We start from the raw sequence: 11,202 nt of genomic DNA, 5'->3' as shown, positions 1-11,202 counted from the left end.
CATTTAACAGGTTTTTACTGTAGCATTTTTACAGTCTTTTACCATTAAATTCACGGTCATTTTTTACAGTGTACGCTCTCACTTACCTGCTTCATGTTCCTGGATCTCCTTCGTCTCCCCTGTGTGCTCCTGTGTCTTCTCAACTCTACTTACCTGGAACAGTTCATTGGAACCAGCTCCTGGAAAATCCCTTCATCAACCCATTCACTCTCTGTGTACTCCGTCATCCTGGTAAAGAGACTATTATCATCAGTATCTACATTCCCTGCATCAAAGACTCTATATTTACCATTACTCACCTGCCATTGTTGCTCGATGAAATCTGTACAATAAACCCGCCTGTTTGGTTCTAACTTGTCTATGTCCGAAGTCTGTCTTCCCGTTACACACACACACACACACACATATATATATATATAAGTAACATAGTAAGTGACTATGTTTAAGACATTGAATCATTCAGTCAAAGGATTAGTTCGAACACACTAATTCATTGAGGAATGAATCAAGAGACCAGCTGCCTGCATCTGAAACCAAGTATTAACAGTTCAATAACAGTTTCTTGACTTTATTCTAATTTTTTAAAGGGTTTCAAAGTACGTCTTAAGATCAGTGTTACAAAAAGTATATGATTGTTACAATTTGTTTTAGAGAAGTTTCGGTTTTGTACATTTAACCCTTTAAAAATGTATCTGTCAATCCAAAATGTGATTGAAAAAGGGCAATAAAAAATAGATGGTCAATAACTGATGTGCTGCAGGAAGTACATTCATGACCAGTGTTGGGGAGTAACTAGTTACATGTAACGGAATTACTCGCAAATAATCATAAAAAATAAAAATATGTGTTGACACCAATAGCCTTGTGGGCAGCGCGCTGACATACAGCACCATTGCACTTCGGGTGTCCCATGTTCAAATCGGACCTTTCCCGATCCCGCTGAAGGTGGAAGAGAGCGCTGGTATTCATTCCAAAATCAAAATGGCTTGATAATTGAGACTGTTTAGGATTTTGGGGGATTAAAAAAAAAAAAAGGAGTGAATGGATTTTTATCATTGTAGGGTGGTTGTGTCCACACACTGCTAAGATACATTTCTATGCAAACACCATGTAAAAGTGAATTTTGCATCCAATGTCTTACTCTGCCTAGTAGTTTACATGTTTAAAAATGATAAACAGTTGAAAACATTAAAAATGTAGAAAAGTAATCAAAAAGTAATCAAATGTAATCAGTTACATTACTTTAATAAAGTAATTGAAAAGTTACACTACTTATTACATTTTAAGTAGGGTAACTTGTAATCTGTAACCTATTACATTTCCAAAGTAACCTTCCCAACATTGTTCATGACATACAGTATGGATATTTCCACTAATCTCTTCATTTACAGGATAACAACCTATTATCCCATGAGGCCACAGGAGAGGAGGACGCAAACAACAATGTAGGTCACATGACAAAGACACCATAGCAGATGTGCAGTAGTACGTCCAGAGTGCATTCATACTACACACATGCATACTGTATAGAACATGCTTATCAAATGTAGTATACACTCAAACACAGTGAGTCATTGAAACGATTTGTTAAAAAATACTAATTCATTCAAACACATTCACACTCTTAACTTTGCAGCTCCGAGCAGGTTGAAAATGTAAGGTTTGTTGTGGGCTGGTTCCTGACAGCAACCAGTACAATAATCTGGGGATAATTCAGAAACTAATGACACAGTCCCACTGAATGACAGTAAATGCCTACCATCAACCAGAAGAGATACAGGTAGAGTACAGCTGAGTAGATAAACAGACTGTCAAACTGAAGCTCTTTTCTACATACCCAATTAAGGACTGTGAGTCATACTGCACAAAGAGGAAGTATTTCTGAGCCGAAGAATGATTCACAGTAGATCTAATCACATGCTATGCTCACGGATGACAAAAAGAGAAAGATACAGATGATAAGTGGGATGCGGAGGTTGAGGATGTAAGGATAAATAAGAAAGGAAACTAATAACTTAAATACATTTAAATATATAGTTTAATTACACTTATCAATATCACCTCTTTCTTTTTCTCTAACAATAGCATCAGAGTGCAGCACTCAATCATGGTTGGCGATGGCTTGTGGCCATGGCTCTCCCGAGCGGCTAAACTGATTTAGAGCAGGACAGAACATAATGACCTTGTTTACTGAACCCAGCCTCTGAGTCCAAATACACAGTTTTCACCAAGTGGCTGTAACACCGTTATGTATCTGAGGCCCCATGGTATTTTATATCCCCTCCCACATCATGAATTGATGAAATAAAGAGATCAGAATCTTGCTTTGTCATCACTGTGTCCTTGACCAAGGTGTTTCCACACAAACTGTCTCTGTAATTAGCCTATGTGAGTCACTTTACATTAAGACCATTGTCTACAATTTGACATCTAAATACAAATATGAAGGACTTATGGAGGGATAGACTAAGAGCAGCAGTCTAACAGACACATGCATATTCCTAGTTCTCGAGGACAAGGTGCCTTGATACTTTTATTTAACATGCAAATCAAACGAGATGCATGAGTGCTAACGTTTAGTGTCACAGAAGACCTTTGGAGACACAGTGCTATTGATCTTCCTTGCATAGTCCAACCGGTAAATATGTTTGTTAATGATTATGTTTCATAACTAGCACTATGACTGTGTGCTTTTAAAATAAAATCTGCTATTTGTGATTTGAGTAGTATTAAAATGTTTGAAGGATGCTTTGTGATAGAGGGGATTTAACATATGGTACATGGTTTATAATGAATTAACATAGAACTATTACAGAACTCATACATTCTGAGCTGTAATAATAAAGGAAACGTGATATTTACTGTTTACTTATATGTTATATACTATGACAGTGATAGTATATGTGTTTTTGACAATATGTGTAAATAGCTAAAAAACATTTTAAGACTTTTATGGCATATTAGGTTGTTTAGCTATAATCAGTATAATTGAATTCATGCAGAATACCCATGATTAATAAGTGTAAAAATGTTTGATATATTGTGACAAAAATGTCTTAATATGTTGAACCTCCATATTAAAAGCGTGAGATATCAGTGGACTGTTATTTCAGTAAACTCTATACATGACTAAATGGAACTTCATAAGTACAAATATCAAATCACAAAGCCCAAGTTTGTAGATATAGATATTACATATACAAATATTATATGTCAGGATTTACATCTGCATCCATCCATTTGCAACATTTATAACATCAACCTGATGAAAATACTATTGTTTTTATTCAAATCTGGGAGGAAACAATAAACATTTCTTTAAAAATCCCTGCAAATTTCAAAATCAACTTCTTTTATTGGTGTGTTTGCACTGGATATAGAAGATAGAAAGTCTTAAATAGCAACACATTTTTCCATCACTTACCAATGTCAAACTATAGTTTGGTAACTCACTCATTGAACAGAAAAATCATTGTTAAATGCCTTAACAGCACAGTCAAATATGAACAAACACCGTTTAAATTTAGGATGCTTTAAAGACTAATTGTGGGAGTTATTTTCTTGCTTCACACAGGCCACAAAGAGAGAGAGAGAGAGAGAGAGAGAGAGAGAGAAGATGGCTGCCAGAAATGTCTGTGTGCTGGTCATCTTTGCAGGTTGGTGGCTTCACATCTGATCACAATAAATTGATAATTACAGCAAAATCATTACAATGAATATCAGTGATGAACAGGGAACCAATAAGATTTCTTTCTCCTGGGTTTAGACTGGGGAGTCACTATATGTCTTTACTGTCTTACCTAAAGATCTGGGACAATGAAACATCACAGAGTAACAGGGCAATGACCAGTAGCTACAGTATAGCAGTGGGTGAGGGTGACAGATGAATATAAAAAATTCCAAATATTACCAAATTTAACACATCACATGTTTTTTACCACAATCTCTTGCCAGAGCAAGCTATGAATTACACACCATTCATGATAAAACCAAAAACCTATGGGTTATCAAAAGATAAAGATCCATCAGTACCTGTTCCATCTTACTGATGTATTTAGTATTTATGTCTTCTTTACGTTCTTTATGTAGGGGTGATCAGTTTGACTGGAATGCTGGCATCTTGGATAATGGGGTGCGGATTTTTATAGTCCTTTAAAAATATGTGACAGTCTAGTAAGAATTCTTAATAATTACAGTTTTTTTTTTTATTCAGTTCTAGGTTTCAACAATCTGAGATTAGACAGAAGTCTTCCATAAAGTCATTCACAATCAACTCAGATGCAGCTCAAACAGAGATGACAACATTAGCGAGTGCATTAGATGTGACTGAAGGTGTGTCGAACACACCGAAGGCACAAATAATCACAAACATTCTTGGAACTGCATCAGTGAATATGATGTCTGGATCATCTGTGGTATCAAGAGCATCATCCGTTGCTACTGCTGAACCCTCTCGGCAAACAACAGCTGAGACAGCAGCAGTGAGTGCAGCTGGGGAAGTGAGATCTACAGCTGCGGGAACGATCGTCTCGTCTGAGACTATAGAGAAAGTTAAGATTTTACTTGGAACAAAAAAGGCAGAAAGACAGGAAACAGCAGAAACAACTCCAGGTGAAACAGTCACCACATATAAACAGATAAAAGAACATGCCAATGTAGAAACACTGACAAATACAGCTCAAAAAACACCCGAACCTGAGACCATAAGTGATTGTGATATCATGCAAACATATAAAAGTGAAACAGATGTGACAATATTTGAGAAACCATCAGAAAAAAACACCATACCAAAACAAGAATCAGGGACAACCAGATTTGCTCCAACTATAACAGCTACAGCTAATATCAGGAGTGCAACTCCGGTACCTGAACCAGTGACAGACAGAGCAACTAATTTCATTACCAGTAAACTGAAAACTTCAAAAATCACACCTGAAAATAAAGCAACAACAAAAACTAGACCAGACATTACATTTAGGAGTAGGACAGCAGCGGTTATGACTGAAACAAAAGTAGATTTAACTAAAGGACAACAAGGACCAAGCACCATCATAAAAAGATTAAAAACAGCAGGAACGGAGCAATTTCAAGTTGAAACAAGTGAAAAAAACACAGTTAGACCACAAAAATCTTCTCAAGCTATAAAAACTTCAAATGGTCCAACAATAAATGAGTTTACTGGTCTAAATCTTATAACTATGATTCAAACTGACACTGGAAAACAAGAAAAAAGAGTGGGAAAACAATTAAGTACAGCTGGTACCGGCGTAACAATAAAATCAAATGTATTAACGACAATTAAATCCACCGTGAATGATTTAAACACCATTTCACCAAAGAGACAGACTGCTAAATTGATCGACAAGTTGACAACTCAGTCACACAAGTCTATATCACCTTGTACAGGTAAATGTCAAACCAAATCGACTACTAAGAATAATACAGGCAGACGAGGCCAGGTAAAGAAGCCCCTGTCCTATGATAAAACTTTTTATTCTGCTATCACTATGGGTAGCATCCTGGTTATATGTGGCCTTCTAGCATTTATTGTGTTTATAAAGGATTTTACTGGGCCCAAATAATATACTCAGCATATTCAAATGCTGGTTAATTGTTTTATTAATTAAAATTGTGTATTTGTTTCAAAAACAACTAATTGAATAAATAACTAATTCATTAAGATGAATTCAGATCATGACTGTTGATTTTGTTTTCAAATAAAAGATGAAAATTCACACAAGATGAAAATTCTGTCATCATTTGCTCACCCTCATGTCATTCCAAACCTGTAGGACTTTCTTTCTTCTGTGGAACCAGTTTTAACTGGTTATGTCCATAAACTATAGGTCAATGATAATCAAAACTGTTTGGCTACCAACATTCTTCAAAATATCTTCTTTTGTGTTCCACAAAATAAAAAAGTCATACAATTTAATGACTATCCCTTTAAAGCTCATGATACTGTATAAGAAAATACAAATTGTATGACTTTGTGTTTGCTTTTAACAATTTGCTTGTAATACCCTTACCAAAAAGTAGTATACTTCAAGTTTATTTTAGCAAGTTCTGAGAAGTACATAAAAAGTAGACTAAAGTAGACTTTCCTATTTTTAGTTTAAAAGAAGTATACTAATAGCACACTTGAATAAACTTATTTTTCGTAAGGGTAAGCATGTTTTCTACAACTTCAAATTTGACCACACTCAATAAACAGCTCAAAATATAATCCCAATAAACCTGAACATTGTTCAGTATGATTTCATATGATAGGTCCTGTAATATGATAGATCTTGTACATCTGATGTATCATTAAAATGTGTCTCATTCAAAACATGAAGAAAATTGCTAAGCTACCTGTTGTGCACAAAATCCAACCTACAAAGATGCTCCGCCCCCGGGAAGTCCACTGATTGGCGGAATTCCCTGTAACAGATTGGTCAGAGCCTGTGATTTTTCACATGTATTAGACCTTGGTTGCGAGCTGAACTAATTTTGGTTCTTCCCCGCAACAATATTCACGACTCACAGGTGGCATTATACTTTGAAATGTTAGTGATGGGAATTCTGGCTCTTTTTAGGGATCCGGATCATTTGGCTCAGCTCAGCAAAAAGAACCGGCTCTTTTGGCTCCCAAATGGCTCTTTATTTCGTAGGCCCCTACCCCTTCGGGCTTATATAATTCAGCCAAATTTGTTAATGTTTTGACCTATGTCTGGTATGTGTGCACAAATACAATAAAATTATTCAACGTAATTAAACTAAACTATTAAAAAACTTGAGAAAGATTTTCTCAATTCAAATTCAATGTCATATTTCTGGCTCCATAAACCTTCCCAAAATACCATAATTTTACATAATTTTTTGGCATAAAAACCAAATATAGGAAAATATTTTTTTGAAAATGCAAGAGGACAAAAAAAAAGTAATTTTTCATCTAAAGTCAGTACATTGATGATTCAGTGATGTCATCATCCAGTTCAGCTCTCTTCTAATAGTGCCTGTGCAATCAGTCAAGCGTCCCCAACTAAGCAAGCCAAAGGCTACAGTGGCAAGGAATCAAAACTCCATCGGTGTCAGAAATGGAGAAATTGTAGACATTTGGTAAAGCGGGAGTTGTTGTAAAAAAAAGACTAAAATGTATATGCATTTAATGGAATTCTCTTTTCAATTTAGGTGCTGTGTCATGTTATATGAATAAAGTTTTTAGATCTCTAGATTCATTTATGGTTTGAACTTCGCCCTCTGTGAACGTTTCATTAGAAGCTTTAGGCTGTCAGGTTTTATTGCATTCATTCCCAATCTTTATTGTTGAACTTCAAATTCGCCTTTAATTTTATTTAATTTAAAGTCCGCGTGAACCGGAAGTTGCTGCCGACTTTATTTCAGTGTAGTGACTTATTTCCAGCTGAAACGGAATATTGAATAGAGGGCATGGTTTTATGTTTGCGCTCCTCCTCTCTGTCTCTCACTCATAGCCATAGACTGTAAAAAAAGATGGATGACACATCTCCTATTCCTTCCACTATATAAAAGTGAAGCCAAAGCATCTCAGTATGGCCGCTGCCATCTTGAGTAAATGACGTAATTTGGAGCCAGATGTTTTTTCGAACCAGAGTCTGCGCAGTAGTGTTGTGAGGTAGAGCCGTGGTATCAAACTCCCACAGACCTAATCAACCATAACGACACGCCCCGTTTCTATAGCATCAAATTACTAGCTAAAATCAAACTTATCACAAAAACGAACAATTGAACATATATCAGCGTGATAACAACTACCTTAAATGACCAAAACCATCTTTCGGAAAATTGTATTGGAAGTGTAATAATTTTTTTTATTTTGACTTAAGTCCCATTCGTTTACATGGACCATTCGTTTACATGGAGAGGGCGGGGTTTATGACCTGTACTGCAGCCAGCCACCAGGGGGCAATCAAAGAGCCTGCAGCTTCACTTTTCAGGATGTGTGAGGCACACTCGCTCATAGCAATCTAACGGTTGGAGGGGTGTGTTTAAAGGGGTCATATTATGCTGCTAAAAAGAACATTATTTTGTGTATCACATGTGATAGCCTAGTAGCCGGGACAACTTCTTTATGTTTACAGACGTGACGTTATGACGCAGCGGCATGCTCGAATTTCCCGCGAAAACCTACCACTCGAATTAGAAAACATTATAAGCTAACCGTTGTGAATCGGGCTAAAGTAAGGCGATAGTTTCAAACAGTGGCTGGTTATGTACTTGCACAAATATTGATTTTGGATCATTTTTAACCAAAAAAAGTTATGGACTGCAGCTTTAAGGATATTCTGCCAAAGCCGTCAAACTGACGTCATCAGAAAAGGAATGCCATTCCAGAGCGGAAGTAAATGTTCAGATTTTGATTAAAGATTACGAAGACAAACAATTTTTTTCAGAGGATTAACTTGCACGGATTAATTGTTTACATCAAGACTAGCAATGTGCGCTAGTAAAGTAAATAAAGTCAATTTTGATTTCATGCGGACTTTAACATCTGATAGGAAACGTCTTAGAGACATATTGCAGATGAACAATCTAAAATCTAAATACATCTTGTAGATGCAAATGCAGACATTAAATAGCCTATGTGATGTGTTCAGTTTATGTGCCCTCAGGGTAGTGAACTATCTACAAATCATTCTCAAAATGTAACATGGTGTGCCATTTAACAGATAAAAACTAAATTACTAAAAATTAAATTATTAAAAACTAAATTAGATATAAAAATAAAAGCACGTGTGTTGATTCTGTTGACGTGTATGTGCGTGCGACCAATCGCGAGCGAGAATCATCACCTACACATCAAAGCAACATAATCAGTAAATTACATGACGTATGCATGCCAACAATCAGTGAGTCAAAAATCACCCCATTATTTTGTCTTGTATTAAGAAAGTAAAAAATCAAACAAACAAAAAAACGGCATAGAGACGGGAGCCGACTCATATCGTTCACTTAAAAGAGTCGGCTCATAGAGCCGACTCGTTCGCGAACGACACTCACTGTACGCCCAGAGGCGGAAAGCAACAGATTTTGACCACAATAGTAACGCATAAGAATAGATCACTGGCCCCTGTGTATATAAACCATGTGGCCTCGTTGGCGCAGTAGGCAGCGCGTCAGTCTCATAATCTGAAGGTCGTGAGTTCGAGCCTCACACGGGGCAGAAGCTTTTAATCATGACACGACGAGTACACACTCACGCACACCTACCAGTGAAGACGCTGTTTTGTTGGCTATGTCAGATACGTAGGGTGGGTTGCAAATGAAGTAAATTCACATAGTGCCGAGTGTACTACACAGAGACTCTAAATGACCTTCATCTACAGACAGAAACGAACTAAAAATGCTTTGTCAATATAAAGCTATATATGATTTATATGACATGAAATAAAACGTTTTGAATGTAAGCGTTTTATAAATGTGAAAGGATGTGTTTATGAATGTGTTTCAGAAAGAGCGCACACAATATTGTATTTGTGATGTTCTACTGCCCCCTAGTGCCAGAACTAGGCTTTTTGTTTTTGCCACTAGGTGGAGGTAGAACACCACAGACCCGTACTATTATTATTAGCATTCACGTACTAAGCACTATGTGCTGTAGTAGCTCTATTACTGGTACCTGATTTTTCTCTCTTTCAGTTGTGTCTGAGCAGATGATACTACAGCTGGTAGTTATAAGAATGAGTGTGTTGATGTACAATTTTCCAAGCAGCTATTAATTAAATATTGGGTTAGTTCACCCAAAAATTTAAATTAGCCCACAAATTACTCACCCTCACTGGATGTGGTACGCAACCCCGACATTATCTATTCCATACTGCTCAAATACTTCAGTGATGCTTCTTCTTGTTTGCCTCTGGCTGATTTTTATTCCACATGTCCAGAGCCAAAAGAAAATCCAGTTGATTACTGGATTAGATTTAACAAAGCAGCTGATTTGGCTGAAGATGGGTTGCGCAGACAGGGTAGAGTTATGGATAATTTTAGCATGGAAGTGGCACGTATGTTTGTGAAACACTGCCCTGACCCTAACGGCATGCTTGATAGTGGGTCAGTGGCTTGCACAATGAGTGAGAAGGCAGAGGCCAAACTCCTCGATGCTGGTGTGTTGGCAAAAGAGAGCGAATCCAATTTCGATGTAGTTCTGATAGGCTGTGGCGGCAGCCGAGTAAAGCCTAAATCTGCTTATGATGTTGAAATGGAAGTGTATGGCTGTAAAGTCATTGTGCCTACTCTAGTTGTACAAGGCCAACTGGATGACCTTATAATAGGGACAAACGTAATCAAACACGTGATCCGTGAGTCTAAACGTTGTCCTGCATACTGGAAAGCATTGTCTTATCCATATCTGAATACTGATCTAGAATCTGAACAATTTCTCTCCATGTTGGCAAGGGGTGGAACGTTGGAAGGGTGGGGAAATCCCAGACAAGATCGGTACAGTCAGATGTGCTTCAGCAGTATGTCTGGAACCCGGCCGTGAATACCTGTTGTGGGGAAAGTTGGATAAGTTTTGTGCCATTTCCCCAGGCAGTACTGTGATAACTGAACCTACTACTTCAAGATCAGCCCCTAGACATGTGTTAGTAGCAAGACTTGTCACACCCTTGTGGGGTGATGGTTGGGTACCGCTGAAGCTCATTAACATGTCTCATCAACAAATTTTGTTGAGACGCAATGCAAAGATTGCTGATGTGTTTGCATGTGTGGCACTTGAGGATATGGAAGATGTTGTACCCATTAGTAATGATGTTCCTCTGTTGAGCTCTTCTCAGGTTGCTGACTCCACAACAAGCCTGGTTGGAGGGGAGGAGTTAAAGGAGTGCGGTGACTGACTGCCACACATACTCTTCAGAACATTAGATTCATCCGCGCTGGAGCACAACCCACGCAAATAGATAATTCCGCACACAGCTGCAATTCCAGGTTTTCAAACAGAGATGGCGACAAAGAGGCAAAACTTACGGACTGCAGCTTTAGCAAACGTTGGTTTTCACGAGACTCACCGGCGCATCCGCAACGCTGAACTCATACATCATCCGCCCGGAGCTGCTTCCGTGTACAATTGTTGGTGCACGCTACATTAAAGTGATTAAGTTTTGAATATGGATATTCTTCTAACAAATACGCATCGATTCGCTACAGGAGGCCTTTGTTCACCCCCCCCCCCCCCCACCGCCG

The 11,202-nt window shown here is 37.7% G+C and overlaps 1 non-coding gene across 1 annotated transcript; it reads left to right on the top strand.

Moving 5' to 3' along the window:
- The first annotated feature begins 9,111 nt into the window (after nucleotides 1–9,111).
- Nucleotides 9,112–9,184, top strand: trnam-cau (transfer RNA methionine (anticodon CAU)). The gene has a single exon. It is a non-coding gene; the product is annotated as a tRNA-Met (tRNA).
- Nucleotides 9,185–11,202: the final 2,018 nt, after the last annotated feature.

The sequence above is a fragment of the Sinocyclocheilus anshuiensis genome, unplaced genomic scaffold (genome assembly GCF_001515605.1).
Source record: "Sinocyclocheilus anshuiensis isolate Anshui unplaced genomic scaffold, SAMN03320099.WGS_v1.1 scaffold1112, whole genome shotgun sequence".
In the NCBI taxonomy this organism is placed as follows: Eukaryota; Metazoa; Chordata; class Actinopteri; order Cypriniformes; family Cyprinidae; genus Sinocyclocheilus; species Sinocyclocheilus anshuiensis.
The sequence above is the reverse complement of the archived record's forward strand: the minus strand, read 5'-3'. Positions and strand labels throughout refer to the sequence as shown.